The sequence below is a fragment of the Mus caroli genome, unplaced genomic scaffold, assembly GCF_978045245.1.
Source record: "Mus caroli unplaced genomic scaffold, Mus_caroli_1 scaffold_19, whole genome shotgun sequence".
Classification (NCBI taxonomy): Eukaryota; Metazoa; Chordata; class Mammalia; order Rodentia; family Muridae; genus Mus; species Mus caroli.
Genome location: NW_028227274.1, coordinates 10,020,604 through 10,043,282, shown reverse-complemented (window position 1 = coordinate 10,043,282; position 22,679 = coordinate 10,020,604). Strand labels below are relative to the sequence as shown.

The 22,679-nt window shown below is 44.9% G+C and overlaps 1 protein-coding gene and 1 pseudogene across 4 annotated transcripts in view; one reads left to right on the top strand and one right to left on the bottom strand.

The window, feature by feature from the left end:
• Positions 1 to 22,679, top strand: part of Osbpl1a (oxysterol binding protein like 1A) — a 195,539-nt gene that overhangs the window by 88,474 nt on the left and 84,386 nt on the right. The window contains exon 1 of one of the 4 annotated variants that reach the window (XM_021150449.3): positions 4,403 to 4,662. The exons of 2 other annotated variants lie outside the window; for them this stretch is intronic. The gene's annotated coding sequence lies outside the window, so the exon portion shown is untranslated. Of the gene's footprint in view, positions 1 to 4,402; positions 4,663 to 22,679 lie in introns of those variants that run through there. One more of the 4 variants, XM_021150448.3, reaches the window with a different exon arrangement.
• Positions 4,102 to 17,446, bottom strand: LOC147000219 (uncharacterized; annotated as a pseudogene).

Sequence of the window (22,679 nt, the reverse complement as noted above, 5' to 3'; positions counted from 1 at the left end):
GCGGTTCCTCAGAAAATTGGACATAGTACTACCGGAGGATCCAGCAATACCTCTCCTGGGCATATATCCAGAAGATGTCCCAACCGGTAAAAAGGACACATGCTCCACTATGTTCATAGCAGCCCTATTTATAATAGCCAGAAGCTGGAAAGAACCCAGATGTCCCTCAACAGAGGAATGGATACAGAAATTATGGTACATTTACACAATGGAGTACTACTCAGCTATTAAAAAGAATGAATTTATGAAATTCCTAGCCAAATGGATGGACCTGGAGGGCATCATCTTGAGTGAAGTAACACAATCACAAAAGAACTCACACAATATGTATTCACTGATAAGTGGATATTAGCCCAAAACTTAGGATACCCAAGATATGAGATACAATTTGCTAAATGCATGAAACTCAAGAAGAATGAAGACCAAAGTGTGGACACTGTGCCCCTACTTAGAATTGGGAACAAAACACCCAGGGAAGGAGTTACAGAGACAAAGTTCGTAGCTGTGATGAAAGGATGGACCATTTAGAGACTGCCGTATCCAGGGATCCATCCCATAAGCAGCTTCTAAACGCTGACACCATTGCATACATTAGCAAGATTTTGCTGAAAGGACCCAAATATAGCTGTCTCTTGTGAGACGATGCCGGGGCCTAGCAAACACAGGAGTGGATGTTCACAGTCAGCTATTGGATGTATCACAGGGCTCCCAATGGAGAAGCTAGAGAAAGTACCCAAGGAGCTAAAGGGATCTGCAACCCTATTGTTGGAACAACATGATGTACTAACCAGAACCCCGGAGCTCTTGTCTCTAGCTGCATATGTATCGAAAGATGGTCTAGTCGGCCATCAATGGAAAGAGAGGCCCATTGGACTTGCAAACTTTATATGCCCCAATATAGGGGAATGCCAGGGCCAAAAGAATGGGAATGGGTGGGTAGGGAAGTGGGGGGCGCTATGGAGGACTTTTGGGATAACATTGGAAATGTAATTGAGGAAAATATGTCATAAAAATATTAAAAATTAAAAAAAAAGAGAAAACTATAGTATTCTAAACTAGGCTGAAGTGTGTTTGTGTTTGTGTGTGTGTGTGTGGGGGGGGTGTTGATGGTGGTGGAGTGGCATTGGAAGCCTGAGGAGAACTTAGGCTGTTCCTCTGACGTCACCCACTTTGTTTTTTCAACATGGCTGTCTTGGCCTGGAATTCACTGAGCAGTCTAGGCTGGCTGGCAAGCCCCAGGGACCCACCTGTCTCCTGTGATCTCTAGGATTACAAGTGTGAGCCATACTGTTCAGCTTTTTTTTACTTTGGGTTCTGGGGTCAAAGTCAGGTTCTCTTGCAATGTAAGTCATCGCCTAATCCTTGTGTTGATCTTTAAAATGAAAAGAAAGCAACAGGAACACATGAAAATAGTAATGCTGTTTTGTTTGTTTTGTTTTTCTGTCACCAAGTCTGAGACTTTATCAAAAAGCTAGAAATTTGTTTCATAAACTATATATTTCTCTGTTTTTCTCATCTGAGTATGGTTCCGGAAGTCTTACAGAGATACATGAGAGCCATCGTTGGCATTTTCCTTGCATTATGCTCCTGAGGGCTTAATGAAACCAGTTTTTCCAAGTCAGGAACCTGCCTGTTTGAAGTTGCTAGAAGCTCACTTATAAACATCACATACTTTCATGTTAAGCCTCCTGAAGCTGAGTGACCCAGATGTGTGCTTGGTGATGGTGGTGTAATGGCAGATACTGGGCTGGGCCATCTGAAAGGTTAGAATTTGTGCTGCTCCTCTGGATAGAACACTGATACTGTTGAAGAAAAGTTGTTACTGTGTGGGTTTGTCACTCTTTCAAGGTATGGCCTCTGATGTTCATTTAACTTCCTATGGCTTCCAGTATGCTTCAGTCATTTTGTGTCCCTTGGCTCGAGTTTACTGATGTTGATGACAGCTCCTCCAGCTCCCACCCCTTCTAGCCATCTCCTCTTCTAGGAAATCAGTGTACATTCTTAGTCTGTCCTGTGCCCTCACCTCAGTGTGTGTGTGTGTGTGTGTGTGTGTGTGTGTGTGTGTGTGCTTGTCTGTGCACTCTTGCTTAGGAAGCTCCTCTTTCTCTGCGTCTAAGCGGTTCTTTCACATCTTTCCTTACTTGTAGCCCTTGTGTGTGTATACATCTCTTTCCAGTCTGATTCCTGAAACTATGGTACTAGGCCCTGCGGTGTCTTCATTCCACCTGTCCACAGAAGCGGTTCTTACCAGCGGTTCTTACTGTTGTTCAGTGAGAGGCTGTGTTTGTTGTTGCTATTTGGGATAGATGTTTATATAGTCCAGCTGGCATCAAACTCATGTGCATCCAAGGCTAACCTTGAACTCTTGACCCTCCTGCTTCTGCCTTCCTAGTGCTGGGATTACAGATGTGTGCACTAAACCTGTCAAAAGAACTCTTCCAAAGTATCCGTTTGCTTTCTAAAGGATTCTACCTTTGGCTGGGCCATCCATGGTGCTTCTCTTCTGTCCTCTGTGGCTGCCCTGTCCCTTGCTTATTCACCTCCTAAGCATTGCTTCTCCTACCACCGGCACCTTAAATGTTACCTGTTCTGTGGGTGGTCTTCCTGGAACATTCTTCCTGGACTCTTGTCCCCACTCCTTTCAGTAGAAGTACACAGTTATTACATACTGACCTTAGACATTTCCTGAGCTCTCAGTCAGTATGCCAGCTGCTTTTTGAACACTGTATGTTTCTGTAAGAGTTATTTCAAAAGCAGTTTTGTCAAAATTGAATTCTCCAATTCATAGAGCACCACTGAAGTTGAGACCATGAGAATTCTCTCTAATTGACCCTTTTTCTTCACCCCAGTTCTGACTAAATTCTGCCAGTCTGACATCATTTCCCTCCAGTCCCCTCTCCATCCTAACGCACATTCTCCCTGGCTGCTGTGGTAAAGCTCCCAGGATAGCTGTAAGGAGGGATGCAGTGTCCTAACCCCAGGTTCCACCCTTCAGAAATAGGTTAGGTGTTCCTCCTGTCCCGGATTTCTTGTTGCCACATTGTATGATTGCATACAGCACATCCAGAGCCCTTTAAAGGCGTAGGCTCTTCATTGTGTCTGTAGCATGGGCTTAGCATGTTGTAGATTGTTAGTGGATATCTCAGTGCAGGAGCGGTGACTGTAGAAAAGAAAAACCCCAGCTTTTGAGCGGTCTACTTCTATACTGCTGTTTCTGCTTTACGCAAATGTATACCTGCTTGGGAGCTCCACTTCCAAATCTGAAACCCGAGATGCGATTGAGCAGGGTCACGTGAAGTGATCAGTGCAGGGCCCCTCCCCCAGCCCAGTGTCCTTGTAAACTGCCTTCTAAAACAAAGTCCCTTTGTTGTTTATCTCTGCTGGGAGGACCCTCTGAAAATTGAATTCTTTTTTCTAAATCTTTGGGCCTGAAGGAGAAATTTTGTAGCCAGGGCTTCCTCTTCATGGCCAAGTGTTCTTAGTTATCGGTTCAGAATTTTCAAAGACACTGAAACTTTTCCAGACGTGGATTCCAAGTTTTCTGACTGAGCGGTGTGTGCCCTACAAATAGACTGACCACGGATCTAAGGGAACACGAGGTACTCCGGGACTTGTTAAATAAACACCAGTTTTGTTTATCACAGCCCTGCTCAGTAAAGTCCTCTTCCAGGTGAGAACAGGGGGTGTACATTTTAGAAGTTAGTTTCCTTTTGAATCTCCATCAGAGCCTTCCTCATAGTTCCCCAGCAGTATCAGGAGCATGTCAGAAGTGTGTATTTGTCTGGGGAAGGTCTGTCTCTGCAGTCCTGCTCTACCCTTCAAGGCTGGTCAGAATGGGAAGCCACGCTTCTAAGTGGTCAGCAGAGCACAGCCCCAGCTCATACCCACTGGGGTGTAAGTACGAAGACTCGCTCTGCTTTAGGGATAGCGAGCCCTTCTGCAGCAGCCAAGACTGCAAGAGCATGCCTTTTGCCTTAGTGAGTTTCCTCAGCAGCAGCGTGCTGGCCGTTTAAAAGTTGTCAAGGAGAGGGCTTGAGCACAAGGCCACTCTAGGACCTTGCAGGAGCCTGTGTGCGCCGCTCATGCTACGGCCAGGATCCCTTACTTCTCCTTGGAGAATCTCAGCTTAGAGGCTGTGGGCAGGCTCTCCCGGGCGGCGGTCCCTACCTGAGCTTCCCGGAGCCGACACACCAGGGAAGAGGAGGAGGGACTGCGACCACAAGGAAGGGAACCGCCTGCTGTAGGCTGCAGGCCACACTGCCCGCCCGCCCGCTCGCTCGCTCGCCCGCTCGCTCGCTCGCTCGGCTCTGCTCGCGGCGGCTGGGACTCCGCGGGCGGGTGAGCCCTGGAGGGCGGGTCTGAGGCCGAGCCCAGCGGCCAGGGCGAGGGGCAGCGCCGACCTCTGTGCTCCAACAGCAGAGTACAGGGCCACCGGCCGCGCCTCTGCGCGACCTCAGCCGCTGCTGGGAAGGCGGGCGCAGCTGCCCGAGCAGGGGCGGGCCGCAGAGGTGACTTAGGGAGACCTTGCGGTAGTGCCCTGGATCGCGCCTCACGGATCAGATCGTCTGGAGGGGAGGAGAGCAGGCCGAAAACATCTGTGCTGAAGCTTGCCGAGGAGCTGGGGTGCAGCGCGCCAGCCTGGGTCTTCAAGACCCAGCCCAGGTGGGTGGGTTTGTGTGCTTGTTCAGCCCTTCCCTGGAAGCTCTGGTGGATGGGGGGTGGGGCGCCCCCCCCGCCCCCCCCCCCCCCCCGGCAAGAAACGGGGGAATAGCCAGATGTGATCCAGGGATGTGAGTTGATCCAAGAATAGTTGGACGGGTTTGTGCGGAGCGCAGTGGAGCTGTGACTGCTTGGGGCGGGGTGATTAGCCAGGAGACCCAGTGTCCCCTTTTCCTCCTCTAGTGGGGAGGGGTGGGCATTCTGCCTGGTGTTTGTCTCTTGGATTCCTAGAAGAGCCCCCAGGGAACAGCCCTTGGCTGTTTCACATTTTATATTAGGTCAAGCCTGGCTGGAGTGGGAGGAGTAAGGCAGTGAAAGACAATTGTCCTAAATAACCTTCCAAGTTAGTGATTTTTTTTATGTCTCTCTCTCTCTCTGACATTGACATGAACTTAACCAGGGTAGTTTCAGAGATCGCTGAAATTCCTAGAACCCGCAGGGAAGTCCATGTGAGGACTGGGGAGAGAGAAGTCATGTGTATGGTGGGGGCTTTCATTTTCGAACGTTTTAATGAATAGTTTTTCATTACTTAGAAGCTGTCTTTGTAGCTTAAGTTCGCTGGCATCTCACTCCCTAGCAATTCAGAGGATCTGGTTTTCAGTTGCGCTGGATTTTTTCTTTGGAGGGAAATGGTCAGGAGCGAAAGATGGGAAGGGAGGGTAGAGCTGAGTATAGCGCTTAAGAGTTATTGCAGCTATTAAAAGTTTCTTCATTTTAATTAGATTCAAGGGTGGCATTTGGCTCTGAAGGCATAGCATTGCTTGGCAGAAAGCAGTGTAAAAAGAGAAAAATGCTTGCAATTCGTGTTGGTGGACTAAGTGTAGGGTAGATCATGGGGCAGAGTATAAACTTTCCATTCCACAGAATGGAGCCTCACGTGTAATGTTTGATTAGCACTGGAACTGGTAATTTGGCAAGGTAGTTCAGTTTTGGTCTGGTAAGTGTTTAATCTCAGTGGAAGGACTAGGCAGTTACTTCAGCTTATGTCTCCATGTTAGTTTTGCCAGGACTGGAGCCTTAAAGGAATGTGGATCCTGTGAAGACAGTTGCTGGACTGTAGGCCTCTTCTTTAGGGGCATTTATAGATTAGTTTTCAAGAACTTCATGGATGGTAAAAATGACCCACATAATATTTTTGCTTGGTCTTTCTGCACTCTACAAAATGGAGGACTATAACTCAGTCATTCCATAATAAAATTAAGTGCGTTACAATAGGATAGTTTATAAAAGCACATTTAAAATAGGATATATAAACTGATGAGTTCTTAATACTGTCATGGCTCATACTTGTTATCTCAGTACGCTGGAGAGAGTCCTGCAGGATCCAGACACTCAAGATTTTTACAGAAGCAACAACCAAAAGGGTGAATGTTAGCAGAGCCCAGTGGCTGGAGCAGTGGGGAGAGGGCAAGCAAGGGCTCTTCCTAAGGACTGTATGAATGTGCTTAAAGAGTTTTAAACTTAGGCGGGGTTAATGTCACCCAAAGGTTTTTATCCAGGGAGAGATTTGATCAGATTTTCTATTTAGGAGAGTTGGGGACAGCCTGCAATCAGGGCACTGAGGTACAGGGACACAAGAGTCAAGTTTGTGACTCTAGCAGAGGAAGTTACAGCACAGAGAGATGTTTAAAAGCATAAATCAGAGCTAGATTGATTGTGAGGCATGAAGGTAAGGTGGAGTCATAGCTGACTCCCAGCTTCTGGTATAAATTACTGCATAGTAGGGAATAGGAATGTGGGAAGGTGAGTTAGCTCTGTTTCTGACATGTTGACACACCCTCACTTGTCCTAGAAAAGCTTGGGAATCACCGGTACTTCTACAGTTCACCTAACATCCTTTGCACTCATAGCCCCCAAAGTGAGCAATACCACATAGATGTGAAGTTGGAAATCAAAGGAGTGACAGTTGACTTGTGCTCAGCAAGAAGAAGGAAAGGAGACAACAGGGAGGACACCAAGAAAAGTCAGCCTGACTGCAGGGGAGAGAGCCCCCAAGCAGGGTCAGCCTGACTGCAGGGGAGAGCCCCAAGCAGGTGAGGCCAGGGGTCAGGATGCAGAGGAGTCCAGGGGAGAATTGGAGTGTGGGTTAGGGTTAGGCGGGAGCCAGGCAGCAGTGGGCTCCTGAGTATGAGGTTTATACTCAGGAAGAAGCCAGCCAGCAGAGCAGTGGCTAGAAGGAGAGCACGGCAGTAGAGATTATAAGCTGTAGACTGTGATTATCTCAGATGTTTGTGATTTGCAAAGAACGGCAGTTGTGTTCTGTCCTTCTAATCCTTATGTTTAGAATTTCTTTTTCTTGTCCATAATGTTTTGGTAAGGTCTTTCAGAGCAGTGTTGGATAGATGCTGTGATAGTGAATCCACAATTTTCCAAGATTTAAAACAATTATAACCTCTGCAAATTAACTAAAAAAATAGTTAGTAAATATCACTTACCATCTTAATGATATTCACATTTCTTTCTTATATCTTTTAAAATCAGGAAAAATGCAAAACTTTGGATTTTACCTTCTTTTTATAAGTGAGAATGGCTTGTAATTTTTTGTTTCTTTGTTTTCATCAGGTTTTTCTATGAAGGTTATTCTAATATTATAAAATCAATTTGGTAATATTCACTCTTCTATTGTTCCTTACAGCTTGTGTAAAATTGATCTAGTCTTAGAAGTTTAGTAGAAAACTTTTAACAAAACGATCTTTCTAAGTTTTACGAACACTATTTAAATATATTAACTAATTACAGGACCACTTTGGTTTTCTATTTCTTTTTGTGTTAGCTTTGACAGGTTATGCATTTCTGTTTCCTTCCCTTTCCATGAAAGTGTGGAAGTTTCTTGTTATGAAGATTTTGCTAGAACTTCTTTATTGTCTTTTTTATGTTGGATCTATAATTACCCTCTCTTTCCAATATATTCTTAGAATATTTCTGAAAGCATTTTTCTCTTTCTTCAAATGAATCTATACCCCTCAAATAAATTTTGTTAAAGCTTTGCTTGCCTGCATTTTCAAAGATCTACCTTTAACTGTGACATCTATTTTACCTTATGATTGTAAGTTAAAACGGACAGTTTTCTCTCACTTTCTGTGAGTTAGCCTTTTCCTTACTGTTTGTATGTTAATTATACTTTGTTCCCTGGAGATAGAGATACTTTGTTCAACATTGTTCTTTTCTAGATCTTAGTTAGTCTGATGGTTGAATAGGTTGAAAGGTAGTGACTTCATTGCTAGCTTTACCTGTTACTTTATGACTTCTATCTAGTATTGCATTTTAGAGACTGCTTCTTGACAGGCTGCAGATGCTAAGGTGCGAAGTATAGCAAATGCTCTCCTAGTACTCACAACACCTGAAACTTAGAGCTGATTGGATCTCCTCCATGCTCCTTTCCCTCTCACCTCCCTCCCTGCTCTGGGTCTGCTGCTCCACATCTCTCTCTCTCTCTCTCTCTCTCTCTCTCTCTCTCTCTCTCTCTCTCTCCATGGCTCTCCTCCCCTGGTGACTCATGTTCCCTCGACACACACTTTTTTTTTCATGCCCATCATTTCCTTGTCTCCATCTTTTATCCCTTCTTGCTTTGCTATAGTTCCTTTAAAACCATCTGGTAACCATTTCCCAGGATGCCATGCGTCTAAGTTTCTTTACGTGCTCACAGGTTCAGCATTAGTTACTACAGGTGCAGAGCCTAGTCAGGGGACAGGAAAGCAGCTGCTCTATGGGATCTGAGACACCAGTTCAAGTAGCAAAGAGAGCTTGCTCTTTGGCTCCGGGCAAGCTTTATAGCAAGGCTCACCTTCTTCCTGTGTAACATAGGGTTTCTTCTTAACTCCTTTCCACCACAAGTTGTATTGACACTGACATGGGATAAGACTAAATTTATTATTAGTTTTATATTTAGGTAGACATCATATGCTCTATAGCATGGTTCCAGCATGGTGTACTAGATGAGAGACACCATGATGGGAGACAGGGGCAGTGAAGGAAATGGCAGTAGCGCACAGTTGTATCCCATGTTGAGACACTGGGAAGCCTGTGCCCTGGGAGTGTTTGCTGTGCGGTATGCCCACTCTTCTTTACTAAGCTCCATTTGCTATGGGGGTGGGGTGGGGTTCCAGCTGTATTTTGAGCAATTAAGTTCTACTTACACGAATGTTTCTGTAATAGATACTGCATTGTTATTCCGAACCCTGAACAGCTGAATGGGAAATGATACTTTGTGAGTTTCTTTGTTCATTTTGCATGTGATAGCAAGGATTTGAGTATACGCCTCATCTTTTTCTTTTAGTTCTTCCTGAAAATTGAAAATAATACATCAATCTTATATGACACGTTTCACTAGTTTTTAATGGGTTTCATTGGGATTACATGTAAGTACACAGACAGATGAAAGTGAAAATACCCTCTGTCACCTGAAACAGCGCCGTGGAACACAGTTTAAAAGAAATAGACCTCCTCTTATTTCTCAGAGGAAGAGACTAGGGCCTGGAGACAGGCTTGCTTAGTCATCCAAGCTGATGTAGGTAGGAGGATACAAAACTTACAGGTAAGTCCAGTATGTTGCCTCCAGATTTAGTGCCAAGGAACAACGGCCATAACAAATAAAGCTATAGTTAGGAAATGCCACCCACAGGGTAATGTGTTCCACCTTTTTCAGTGTTGGTGTGATCTTTGTATAAACTAGTTTTTCACCTTGACAATGGCACATCACGTTTAGAAATAAGAAAAGCAAATGGCTAAGAATATTGACTTCAGACTTCACACAGAATACCTGTAATCAAGGTATACAACAGGAAATTGTTATCTGTCTTCTTGGGAGAAATTCTGCTTGGGACAAATTGTGATTTAGAAGAAAATAGAACATGTCCATTTTTCTAGATAGTCTAAAGATTGTCTAAGATTAAACTGGCCTGTTGGAATGCCTTAGCCTGGTCTGTGTTTACTTGACCCTCATAAAGGTGGCCCTCACTGAGTTGCAACTTGGATGGACACCTCAGTTTCTTTTGGGATGTTTTTCGAGAAATGAGCTTAATTCGTGTGATCTTTGTCCTGTGGACTCACATTCTCCTGTGCTGGATGAGAAATTAGAGCTGAGGGCAAAGAGGGAGTTTGTTTTCCCTGAAGAACTGTGTTTTTTTCTCTCCTTGTGGACAATTAAACGTTCATAATTGATTGTATTTCTCCTTCTGTTTTGGCCTTTAGAGAATTGAGAGCCACATGTATGGCTTGTCCACAGCATCTACATAGGCTCTGTCACATAGGAGGCCTCCTCAAAGATGATCAGATTCTTCTGTATGTTCATGACTTCACTGGTTGACAGTCCCTGAGTTACAGTGTTGCCTTGTGAACTAGTTGAATATGCTTGTTTCCCACAGTACATTTATGAATAGTAAGTATATTTAGGTATTTTCTTGTAAGTAGGATTAGTAGTTTTATGCCAAGAACATTGGCGTTTGATTTTGACTTTATTGTAGATAATTTCAAGGACTCAAATTAAATGCACAGCATATACTATAATGCCATAGTTACAAATACAGAGTTCCTAAAAACTGTAAAGAAAAAAATGTACGCTTGAAACTTTAGAGCATGTAATCAGAGAGTTATAAAGGAATCGTAGCTGTCATTGACTGTTCCTGTTTGCAGGCCTTCTTCCCCCAGCTTCTGGCATCCAGGCAGTCACCATAGTAGTGTGCAAACACTTCTGTTGATGAGCAGATAGGTGTGTGTTCCAGTGTGTAAACACTTCTGTTGATGAGCAGATAGGTGTGTGTTCCAGTGGCTACGAGCTGGCAGCCTGAGCCACACAGATGTGCATTGAATTCAGATTCCATATTTGCTTGATGTGTGATCCCAACATCCCGTAACCCGACTGTGTGATCCCAACATCCCGTAACCTGGCTGTGTGATCCCAACATCCTGTAACCTGACTGTGTGATCCCAACATCTGTAACCTGGCTGGGTGATCCTAACATCCTGTAACCTGACTGTGTGATCCCAACATCTGTAACCTGGCTGTGTGATCCTAACATCCCATAACCTGGCTGTGTGATCCCAACACCCTGTAACCTGGCTGTGTGATCCTAACATCCCGTAACCTGGCTGTGTGATCCTAACACCCTGTATCCTGGCTGTGTGATCCTAACATCCTGTAACCTGGCTGTGTGATCCCAACATCCTGTATCCTGGCTGTGTGATCCTAACATCCTGTAACCTGGCTGTGTGATCCTAACACCCTGTAACCTGGCTGTGTGATCCTAACATCCCGTAACCTGGCTGTGTGATCCTAACACCCTGTAACCTGGCTGTGTGATCCTAACACCCTGTAACCTGGCTGTGTGATCCTAACATCCCGTAACACGACTGTGTGATCCTAACATCCCATAACCTGGCTGTGTGATTCCAACATCCCATAACCTGGCTGTGTGATCCTAACATCCTGTAACCTGGCTGTGTGATCCTAACATCCCATAACCTGGCTGTGTGATCCTAACATCCCATAACCTGGCTGTGTGATTCCAACATCCCATAACCTGGCTGTGTGATCCCAGCATCCTGTAACCTGGCTGTGTGATCCTAACATCTGTAACCTGGCTGTGTGATCCTAACATCCCATAACCTGGCTGTGTGATCCCAACACCCTGTAACCTGGCTGTGTGATCCTAACATCCCGTAACCTGGCTGTGTGATCCTAACACCCTGTATCCTGGCTGTGTGATCCTAACATCCTGTAACCTGGCTGTGTGATCCCAACATCCTGTATCCTGGCTGTGTGATCCTAACATCCTGTAACCTGGCTGTGTGATCCTAACACCCTGTAACCTGGCTGTGTGATCCTAACATCCCGTAACCTGGCTGTGTGATCCTAACACCCTGTAACCTGGCTGTGTGATCCTAACACCCTGTAACCTGGCTGTGTGATCCTAACATCCCGTAACCCGACTGTGTGATCCTAACATCCCATAACCTGGCTGTGTGATTCCAACATCCCATAACCTGGCTGTGTGATCCTAACATCCTGTAACCTGGCTGTGTGATCCTAACATCCCATAACCTGGCTGTGTGATCCTAACACCCTGTAACCTGGCTGTGTGATCCTAACATCCCATAACCTGGCTGTGTGATCCTAACATCCCATAACCTGGCTGTGTGATTCCAACATCCCATAACCTGGCTGTGTGATCCCAGCATCCTGTAACCTGGCTGTGTGATCCTAACATCTGTAACCTGGCTGGGTGATCCTAACATCCCGTAACCTGACTGTGTGATCCCAACACCCTGTAACCTGGCTGTGTGATCCTAACATCCCGTAACCTGGCTGTGTGATCCTAACACCCTGTAACCTGGCTGTGTGATCCTAACATCCCATAACCTGGCTGTGTGATCCCAGCATCCTGTAACCTGGCTGTGTGATCCTAACATCCCATAACCTGGCTGTGTGATCCTAACATCCCATAACCTGGCTGTGTGATCCTAACATCCCGTAACCTGGCTGTGTGATCCTAACATCCCATAACCTGGCTGTGTGATCCTAACATCCTGTAACCTGGCTGTGTGATCCTAACATCCTGTATCCTGGCTGTGTGATCCTAACATCCTGTAACCTGGCTGTGTGATCCTAACATCCTGTAACCTGGCTGTGTGATCCTAACATCCCATAACCTGGCTGTGTGATCCTAACATCCTGTAACCTGGCTGTGTGATCCCAACATCCTGTATCCTGGCTGTGTGATCCTAACATCCTGTAACCTGGCTGTGTGATCCTAACATCCCATAACCTGGCTGTGTGATCCTAACATCCTGTAACCTGGCTGTGTGATCCCAACATCCTGTATCCTGGCTGTGTGATCCTAACATCCCATAACCTGGCTGTGTGATTCCAACATCCCATAACCTGGCTGTGTGATCCTAACATCCTGTAACCTGGCTGTGTGATCCTAACATCCCATAACCTGGCTGTGTGATCCTAACATCCCATAACCTGGCTGTGTGATCCTAACATCCCGTAACCTGGCTGTGTGATCCTAACATCCCATAACCTGGCTGTGTGATCCCAACATCCTGTATCCTGGCTGTGTGATCCTAACATCCTGTAACCTGGCTGTGTGATCCTAACATCCCGTAACCTGGCTGTGTGATCCTAACATCCCATAACCTGGCTGTGTGATCCCAACATCCTGTATCCTGGCTGTGTGATCCTAACATCCTGTAACCTGGCTGTGTGATCCTAACATCCCATAACCTGGCTGTGTGATCCCAGCATCCTGTAACCTGGCTGTGTGATCCTAACATCCCATAACCTGGCTGTGTGATCCTAACATCCCATAACCTGGCTGTGTGATCCTAACATCCCGTAACCTGGCTGTGTGATCCTAACATCCCATAACCTGGCTGTGTGATCCTAACATCCTGTAACCTGGCTGTGTTTGGGTTTGGGTTTGCTCATTTGTACAATGACAGCTTCCCAGGTTTGTGGGTGAGGAAGATGGATCCAGAGTAAACCACATGGCTGCTAGCTCCTGCTCCTGCTCCTTCTGAATGGTCCCTTTGAGCCACTTGCTCTCCTGGAGGAGGATAAGAAGTGTCAGAGGTTAAAACTCCCATTAGGGTGAAGTTTTTCCCTTTCTCTTCGTGTGAACTCATGGACTCAGGTCAGCTGTGCAGTGTGGGTGTTTCTTCTCTCAAGTGAAAGTTTCTCAGCTATTTGGAACAGCTAGAAAATTTCTCTTCCCTAAGCCAGGTATCTCCTAGTACCTTCAGACTGTTACTGTGTCAAACTTTGCAGATTCCTGTCTTCTGTTCAGTGAGAAAGGGTACGTTAAGTTAAACGTCGTCTTTCAGAGACAGAGGAATTGCATAAGGCAGGTGAGTACAGGGCTTGGTGCTTCACAGTTAGCTTCCTGTTAGTTAGGAGCTCCGGTGCTGTGGACCATGAGACCCTGCAGGGAGCTCTGACTCCCTTGTGGAATATTCTTTACATCTCCTTGCTGTGGTCTAAGGATATGTGGGCCTCTCTTACATCAGAATGCTAACTGTTCCTCAGCAGAGAACATTCTCCTAGGTATCTTCTTCCTACTCTCTGTCAGCCTTTGATCTACAGATGTCTTCTCAGTGTGACTCCACCCCCGGGCTCCCAGCATTCCTCTCTGCTTTGCAGTCCATGTGTTCAGCACTTGGAGACTCTAGCACGCCCAGTGATTTACCTCACGTCTTCCCCCTCAGAAGTTAGTAAACGGAGGAAGTGCAGCACCACTGTGGATTCCCTGGGACCTGGGATGCCTGGCATGGAGTGGGCGGCTGGCGAGGTCCTGTTGGGTTAGGAGGACAGGGACTGAGGCCTCTTCTTCCTTGAAGATTGCATAACATTACACTTGAAGGGGGCCCTTGACGACCGGCACCCAGTCAGGGTAATTTCTGTTTTTTGGTTTTTTTCCCCAAGCTTAGAAATCCCCTCTAAAGCCATATTAATAATTTTTAGACTTGTACAGATTTCAAGTCACTTTGGGTTGCTTAGTAAATGAATATTCCTTTTTACGTAAGTCATCTTTCAAGTAGGTGGCTCAAACATTCGAGCAGCCAGTCCCAGGCCATCTGCTAGACAACTTCCTGTGCTAGAATACCACTGACTGTGTGCAGCTTGCCTACGGAGACTTAGACTCTCTCCTGTCTCCTGAATGTTCTCTTCAAAAGTAGTTCATACCACTAAATTGATTCCAATATAATCTTTTTTTCTAGTTAGAGAACCATGAAGATATTTGCCGAGTCAGAATAAAACTTGAAAATTTGATTGGAGCAGAGAAAGTTAGTGTCAGAAGCAGAGAGAGGACGTTTTTCTCACTGTCTATGTGCATGCGTGTATATGAACATGCAAGGCGACATGCAAGGCGTAGGTGTGTAGGAGAATGACGACTGATGTTGGGTACCATACTGTTCGTGTCAGGCTCTTGCATGCCTGTCTCTGCTACCTCAGGGCTGGGTTTACAGATGGTGCATCACCATGCTCAGCTTTTCGTGGGGCGGGGCATGGGGGCATGTCTTGGGGACCCAGATTTAGGTTTTCATGCTTATATGCCAAGCACTATGCTAATTGAGCCATCTCCCTCTCAGCTTTTAAAGAGGAAACGTTGTGGTCAGGGAATGTCCCTCCCTGGGGCAGTCCTCAACCGTAGGAAGGAAAGAACTCCTTGTTCTTGTGAGTACATGGGTGAATCCAATAAAAACCTCATCCATTTACTTCAGGTTTAGGAATAAGCAAGCCAACTAATTCCAGGGCTATAGGAACCAGGGTGAGTGCCTGGGCTGGGTAGCGGAAGGGCCCAGGGCTTTAGGGGAGGAATTTGGGGTAGGGAAGGTTCTGTTCTAGTGCCAGTGCTCGGTGCTTTGTACTGGGCTCAACAGAAAAAACAGATGGGTGGCATATATCTCAATAAAGTGCTTTCAGAAGTAAAGCTAGAGTTGCTGTGGAGTCACGTGTGTTATAAATAACCTGTGCATCTAAATAATCTTTGCACCAGCAGAACTACCAACTACAGGCCCCTGGATAATGACTGAACTAAGATTTGTTAGAATGTGATTAAACTTCTTTGCTTCTAAAAATGTTTATCTCTTGTGGCATATTTCTAAAAAAGAAATTTATTTCAAGGTATATATGATGTGCTGATCTGTGGAGAGAGATTGCATGAGAGCAGGTTATTTTTAGGTGGAGAGCTTTGGAGCTATGATGAGGAGTGTTCTTAGCCAACTTCAGATTGGGTGTTCCTAAGCAGATGCAGAGACTGCCCTGTGTGCTGTTTCTCAGGTCCTTAACATGGCTCTTATCAGCTGTGCTGCAAACTGAACAGAGCATAGATGATGCAAACACTCATTCCTACATAGACCTATGCTCGAATACTTTGCTAATTAAGAAATTATGAAAAACATAAATGGAAGTACATAGAAGAACTATTTTTATATATACTGAAATATCACAATCAGAATCTAAGGTCCCTGAGCAAAATTTTTGTGTGTCCTCTTTACTTATTTTGGTGGTTAAATGCACAAATAGCAGCATACATTGCTGCTAAATATTCTTCATTGTTTTTCTATCAGGATGAATGTTGTTAAATCTAGTTTTTGAAAGTGTGTGTGTGTGTGTGTGTGTGTGTGTGTGTCTCATTCGTGGAGGCCAGAGGGAGGCTGTCAGTTGCCCTCCCCTATTGCTGTCTGCGTGATTCCCTTGAAGCATGGTTTCTCACTGAATCTGGAGCTTGTGTCTGCCTTCGCGCCCCACTGGCCTGACTGCTGGTCCACAAACCCCAGTTATCCTCCTCTTTCCATCCTGTCTCCAGGCATGTCCCATCTTCTAGTCACCCCTATACCCCAGTGACAGGCTTCCAGACAAGGACTATCATATCTGACCTTGTACATTTGTACATGAATTTGGGGGATCTAAGCTTGGTCTGTGGTAGTTTCTGAACACATTAGATGTGCTAGTGTCTGTGTTTGCCTGTAATAAAATTCCCCATACTCAAACCCTGCAGTGAGTTGGAGGTTTGCTTTTCCTTCATCCTAAGAATCAGGAGGTGACAGTAGGACCTGGCCTGGAAGCTTCGTGCTGAGGCTGTTCCAGGTTCTGTATTCCTGTGCCTTTTTCCTTAAGTAGACCTGGTAGATTCTGCAAAATACTGCAGTCTTTTGGTATAGAGCTTCTCCTAGCCAGAGCTGCCATGGGGCCTGAGAAGTAAACTCTTGATGAAGGCTGAAGGGGCTCTTAGCAAGGAAAGGGGATCAGTGTTGGCAGAACCCAGCAGCCTTCTGACTGGCCACAACCTTGTTGTGTGTTGTGTTGTGTGGACACACAACACACAACACAAGGAAGTTCTGACTTAAGAGGCCTGAAACCAGGCTGTCTATTTTGAGAAACAGAAACAAACCTACCAACCCCTGTTAGGTTTTTGTAGGGGAACCTAAGCTCTAACCCAGATGTGTGCCTGATAGGCCTGCCAGTGCTTGGATTTGGAACTGTTTGGAGAACATGTCACTTGAAGAACCTGCTGACATTGTCACCTTATAGCAGTGTGGTCCCTAATACCCTAATAGGGTTCCCAAGGAAGGGTTCTAGCAGATGTTGACTGTAGTCCAGGTAACTCTATGCCTCTGTGTGTGTGTGTGTGTGTGTGTGTGTGTGTGTGTGTCTTTAAGTCAGGAGTCAGCCTTAGGCACCATTCATCATGTATTTTGAGACAGGATCTCTTGCTGGGTCTGGAGCTCACAGATTTGGTGAGGCCGGCTGTTCAGTGAGCTCCAGGGAGCTGCCTGATGTCATTTCCCCAGCACTGGGATTACAAGAGAGGGCCACCATACATGGCCTTTTAACAGTAGTTCTGAGGGTCACACTCAGGTCTGCCCTCATGCTTGCCTAGAGAACAATTTATCAACTGAACTGCTCACCCAGGCCACTCTACCTGCTTTTGAAAATATGACTTTAAATTTTATTCTTGGAATATTTTATATGTACATGCAATATATTGTCATTATACCCCTCCTCCCAGATTTATGTCCCTCTCAGTATCCTGTGTATCTTTTATTAATCTACAGAGTTCAGTTTGTGCACTTATATTTGCATGGGTTTACGCTGATCCAATGATTATGGTTGATCAACCTGGGACCGTACCCTTAAAAACACTGGCTCTCCCTTCCCCAGGAGCCATTGATGGTCATTAGCTCCACAACTCTTGAGTTGCTTCTCTTTGCATGTTGGCATGCTGACTGGCTTGATCTCAGGCAGGCACCAGAGCTGCTGTGAGTCTGTGTGTGCACCGTCCAGTCATATCCTGAAGACATTGTTTAACCCAGGCTTTTGGCTCTCAAAATCTTTCTGTCTCCCCTTCCTTGGTGATGTCTCTGACTCTTATAGGGAGGGATGTGCTGTAGATGTCCCCTTGTGACTGAGCACTTTGTAGACACTTTCTGTGCTTTGACCAGTAGGGAGTTAGTTTTCTGCATTAACTGCTGCTCTCCACCGCACAGACGCTTCTCTGAGGAGTGAGAGTGGCAATAGGCTCTGTATATAGACATATGGATTAGAGGATCTATCAATGGCATGTCCATTGAGAACAATGAGAGTTGTAACTTTACCCTGGGCCTGTGAGCTCCCTAGACCTGGGCTCTTGGTTACATTTAGAGCTCCAGTATGGGTTTCATCCTTTGGAGTGGGCCTTAAATCCAATCAGAAAGCAGTTGGTTGACCTTATAATTCTCATGCCTAATAATTCTATTCACCCTTGGACAATTCTTGCCAGGCTGGTCATCATCGTAGTGCACAGGGTTCACAGTGGGGTAAGAGTGTTGATGACTTTCCTCCCATAGAAGCCTGCATAGCGAGCACCTTCAAGTAGTCCGAAAGCCGGCCCCCAGGGAGGAGGAGGATGCTTGGTCAAGATCAGTTTGAGCTCTCCATGTCCTGTTAACAAGGTGTGTTGTGTCTTCATCAAGGTCTAGTAGGCAACCAGGAGCAATGGTCTATATTGTTTAGGAAGTCTGTAGAACATTTTTGATCAACAGCTTTCAGGAAGGCATTCCATGCCTAACATGGCTTTTTATTTTTCAACCTGTGGCTACTGAAAGAAACATAATCCTCTGTGTAGGGTAACTTCAAGTGTGTGTGTGTGTGTGTGTGTGTGTGTGTGTGTGTGTGTAAGAAGCTTATAAGACAGTATATTTCACTATGGGTTTTTCAGACCTCCTTAGTTCCCCTTGACCGCCCTTCCTCTTCCATGCCCTCCCTGTTAGCAGTGACTCAGCATCCTGCTTCCACCCATTGTTATTTGAGGATATGTTAATTTGCAACATAGAATTGGAAAGCTTGTTGGATTTGGTAAAGATATTGATGATTTGGAGTGGCATTCTTAAATGTTTTTTCATTTACTTAAAAAAAAAAAATTTAGCTATATACTCCTCCAGTGACGATACAACGACCTAAGAGGAACTGAATCTCCTTTGAACAGGAAAATTCTGTGTGTAGAGTTAAAAAGATATTATTTTGAAAAATAGATTTTTAGGAAATTATCAAGCCAGGTATGGCCATGCATAATGTATTCCCGGTACTTGGAGGCAGGAGGGTCAGGAACTAAAAGTTATTCTCTGCTGTATAGACAGTTCCAGGTCAGCTGGTACTCCTATGAAACCAACAAAACAAACAAACAAACAAACAAAAAACCAGAAAAATTCCAGAATCCTCTGCATAGACAGTTCCAGGTCAGCTTGTGCTCATGAAACCAACAAAACAAACAAACAAACAAACAAAAACCCAGAAAAATTCCAGAATCTTTACTGAATAGGTGAATTTAGAGTTCTACTGTTTTTTATAGCCAGTGTCGATCTGTTGTGTTAAATTGAGGCATGTTTACGATGGATACCCACCATCAAGTGACTTAAGATTCTTTTGTACAGTTTAAATAAAGATCCTTTGAAAACCTTTGAAATTTCAACCTGTATTATAATCTGGGTTGATCTGGACATTATACACTGAAGTACACAGTGCTTATAAGAAAGTCCAGTAAGCGCTACTTTTAGGCTATAAAGTGTTTGTGATACTATGTAGACATTATAATGGCAAATGATCCAGTGTTTTCATTTAAGCTCAAGCTCATTTTTGCATCAAGTTATGTTAAACTCCAGAGCCATTAAAGGAGCATCTTGTTGGGGCCATACTGTGGGTGCTAACCTGTGAGCGAGATCAAGTACCACTTCACTTCAGAATCTTGTTTCTTTCCTCCATATTTAAAAGGGATAGGCAGAAAGTAACCTTCCCTGACACATTTTCACTTGTATGAAGCATCTGATTTGATTTTCAAGATGTCATTTTAAAGCTATCTTAACAAAATAAGTTTCAAATATTCTGTATTTACCTGGTTTGTGTAGCGTGTAGTTTCTACTACTCTGCTTTAAGCTCTGGGTGGACTATGCTACCAGCCACCATCCTACTTCCCTTGGATCTGTGGATAGAACACACACACACACACACACACACACACACACTAGCTTATTTTGTTTTGTTTTGTTTTGTTTTGTTTTGTTTTGTTTTTTCGAGACAGGGTTTCTCTATATAGCCCTGGCTGTCCTGGAACTCACTTTGTAGACCAGGCTGGCCTCGAACTCAGAAATCCACCTGCCTCTGCCTCCCGAGTGCTGGGATTAAAGGCGTGCGCCACCACGTCCAGCCTGGCTTATTTTTAATATGCATTTTAGCTCAATGGCCGGGTACTTCATTCCCAGCTCAATACTTGGTTGCGCAGTCACCTTCTCCTGGATCAGCACCTAAATTTGCCCTCAGCTTAGTTGCATTTCTAACCTCTTGCCTCCAACCCCAGGCCACGTCAGGGAAGTGCAATGGACACTCCACTGGAGAGCTCACATGACTGCTGGCTCCTTCTCCCTCTGAAGCACAGCAAATCTTTTTTTCCTCCTCCTGGCCTCTTAGCTTACCTGCGGGAACCTGGAAGTCCTGCCTCTTCTGGCCAGCTGTTGGCCACCAGCATCTTTATTTATCAATCAAGAACCAATTGGGGAACAGTACCTTCAGTGTTCACAGGCAGATTCCTGGTCCAACCATCAGAACCACCCCGTACATCTCACCTTTTCTGTCCAAATTTAAAAAATACCAACTCTTCTCTCAGACATAAATTGAACAAAACCATAACAATCATGTAAATTACACAGTATGCTATGCAACTAACATCCAGTCCATCCTATTTGTCAGTTAGATAAAGTACTCCTAACTTAAATATTTATAATTCTATTCCTGAGTCATGTTTAGAACTTAGCCTCTAATATCATCAGAAAACCATGCCTTCCACTTTCTAACCTCTCTCTCTCAATGCTAAACAACTTAAGTTTGATTCTGAGGTCATAACTAGTCTTAACCCCGTCAGAAATCTGAGAATGAGTCAAACACTGCCTGAGCATATAGAAAGCACCAAGCATAGCGGCCAAAACATGAACAGTTATAGAGACAGCTGACTGCTGGACAGCCCCTAATTTCTTATGATATTGGACAGATCTTTTGTGAAGTCAGAATATGGAGGACTAGCTTGGCAGAGCTTAGTAATTGACTATCCTACCTCTGTGTCTCCTTTTTGGACAGTACACTGTCTGCAGATGACATAAGCGATTTCTGTCTAGTGGCTGCCTTGTCACAATAAGCAACCTCAGCTGGAGGTAAAGAAGGTTTGTTTGTTTTTTCCCCTCCAAATTTTATTATCACCCCCCACCCCCGCTCCTATCACAATTTATATGCCAGGTATCTTTTTCTTAAATAGCACTGCTTTTTTTTTTTTTTAACTTTTTATGAATCCCTTTATCTAACTGTTTCAAAATACCTGCTTTCCTGTTGGTTTTTGGTCTTGGATAAAAGATTTTCCCTAGTTCTGCCCTGATGTACATGTCTAAGTATACCCTTGGATGTGATTGTGTAATAGGCTCTGCAAAGGTCTGTCTTTGAGCCTGTCAGTTAGCAACTGGGTCAGATATGCCTTCTGTCCAGTGCTGGAGCCTGGGGACAGAAAGGCATTGCAATTATTTTGAACTGGAGTTCTCTTTGTTTGGGTTTGAGCGTAGCTCAGGAAGGTGATGGTGACTATGAGAAAAGGATGTTTTAGTGGTGCCAGGAGCCATCTCATTCTGAACTTCTTACATATTTCCTTCATGTCACCAAGACAGAGCGGCTTCTCTATGTCATAGCTGGAACAGCGTTGGTTGATCTCTGTGTCTATTCCCTGGTGTGTGTGTGTGTGTGTGTGTGTGTGTCCTCCTTATGGAAGAAGACAACAGAAGCAATTAGAAGACAACTTGAAGTTCAGTGTACCTACCTATCTGACTCTGTGCCTACACATTTTTTTCTCCTGCGGGAGGGCGACCTACCTGGTCCCTTAGTGAAGACCAAGTATACTCATGTCTTAGTTCTCACATATAGCATTCCGTAATCCTCTCTGCTCATTCCTACCTCGTTAATGGCTACAAAACACAGTCTGGACTTCATCTTCATCTCATTTGTGCCCTTCTGTCTGTCTTAGTGATCTTATCTAGTCTAGAATATAAAATATTACCTGTGAGATATAGCCCCTTCTTCTGTAAGCACCGAGTTTAGTCGCTTATCTATACTGTCTCATAGCACCGCACATTCACCATGTGTGAGGCTGAGCTCCACCTGGCTTGCCTCCCAGTCTACCCTGTTCCAGGTAATTGCAGCTCTGTCTTACTTGCTTAGTCCTAACTATGAAGCCATATCTGCTTCTTCCTTACTCATCCACCACCATCTGTCAGCTGATTGCTTAGTCCCTCCTTCAGAATCTTTCCGGAGTCTGGGTGTTCCTCGACACTTCACTGCGAGTACCCAGTCTTGTTTTCCCCCCATTTTACTTGAACTCCCCACAGTCTCCTTTTAAGCAAGAGCATACATCCATTTCACTTGAAAAAAGTATTGGAAGAAAGCAAAGAAAAAAGTACGAGCGTGACATCCATAGAACTCACTGTACAAGGATGCTCAGCAAGTCCTAAAACAACGCAGCTGTGTGCTGGGTACCATCATAGGGATGGATCTCCATCTTTCATCTTCCATCATGCCTCACATGGGATCAAAGTAGAGTATCCTGAGACCCCAGGGGAGAGAGTGGCTGTGGATTTAGACCAATTTGTATTTGTGAGCATTCCATTTCTTATCTTAGTTTGTATTTCGGTTATGGTAACTATGTGCCCATAGTTCTGGAGTTGAGGAAGCCTTATGCATATGATGCTGTCATCTGTGGAGTGTCTGATGAGAGCCTTCCTCTGGTTCATGGCATAGTAGTATCACATTGCCCCTTGCTAGCTAGTGTCTTTTCTCTTACATAGTCTGTTATAGAAAATATTTGATCTCAATCCAGGGCTTCAACCCCACCCTTGATCATTCAGTTCCCAGATAAAGACAGACAACCTTTACATCTACAATAAGCCTTAAT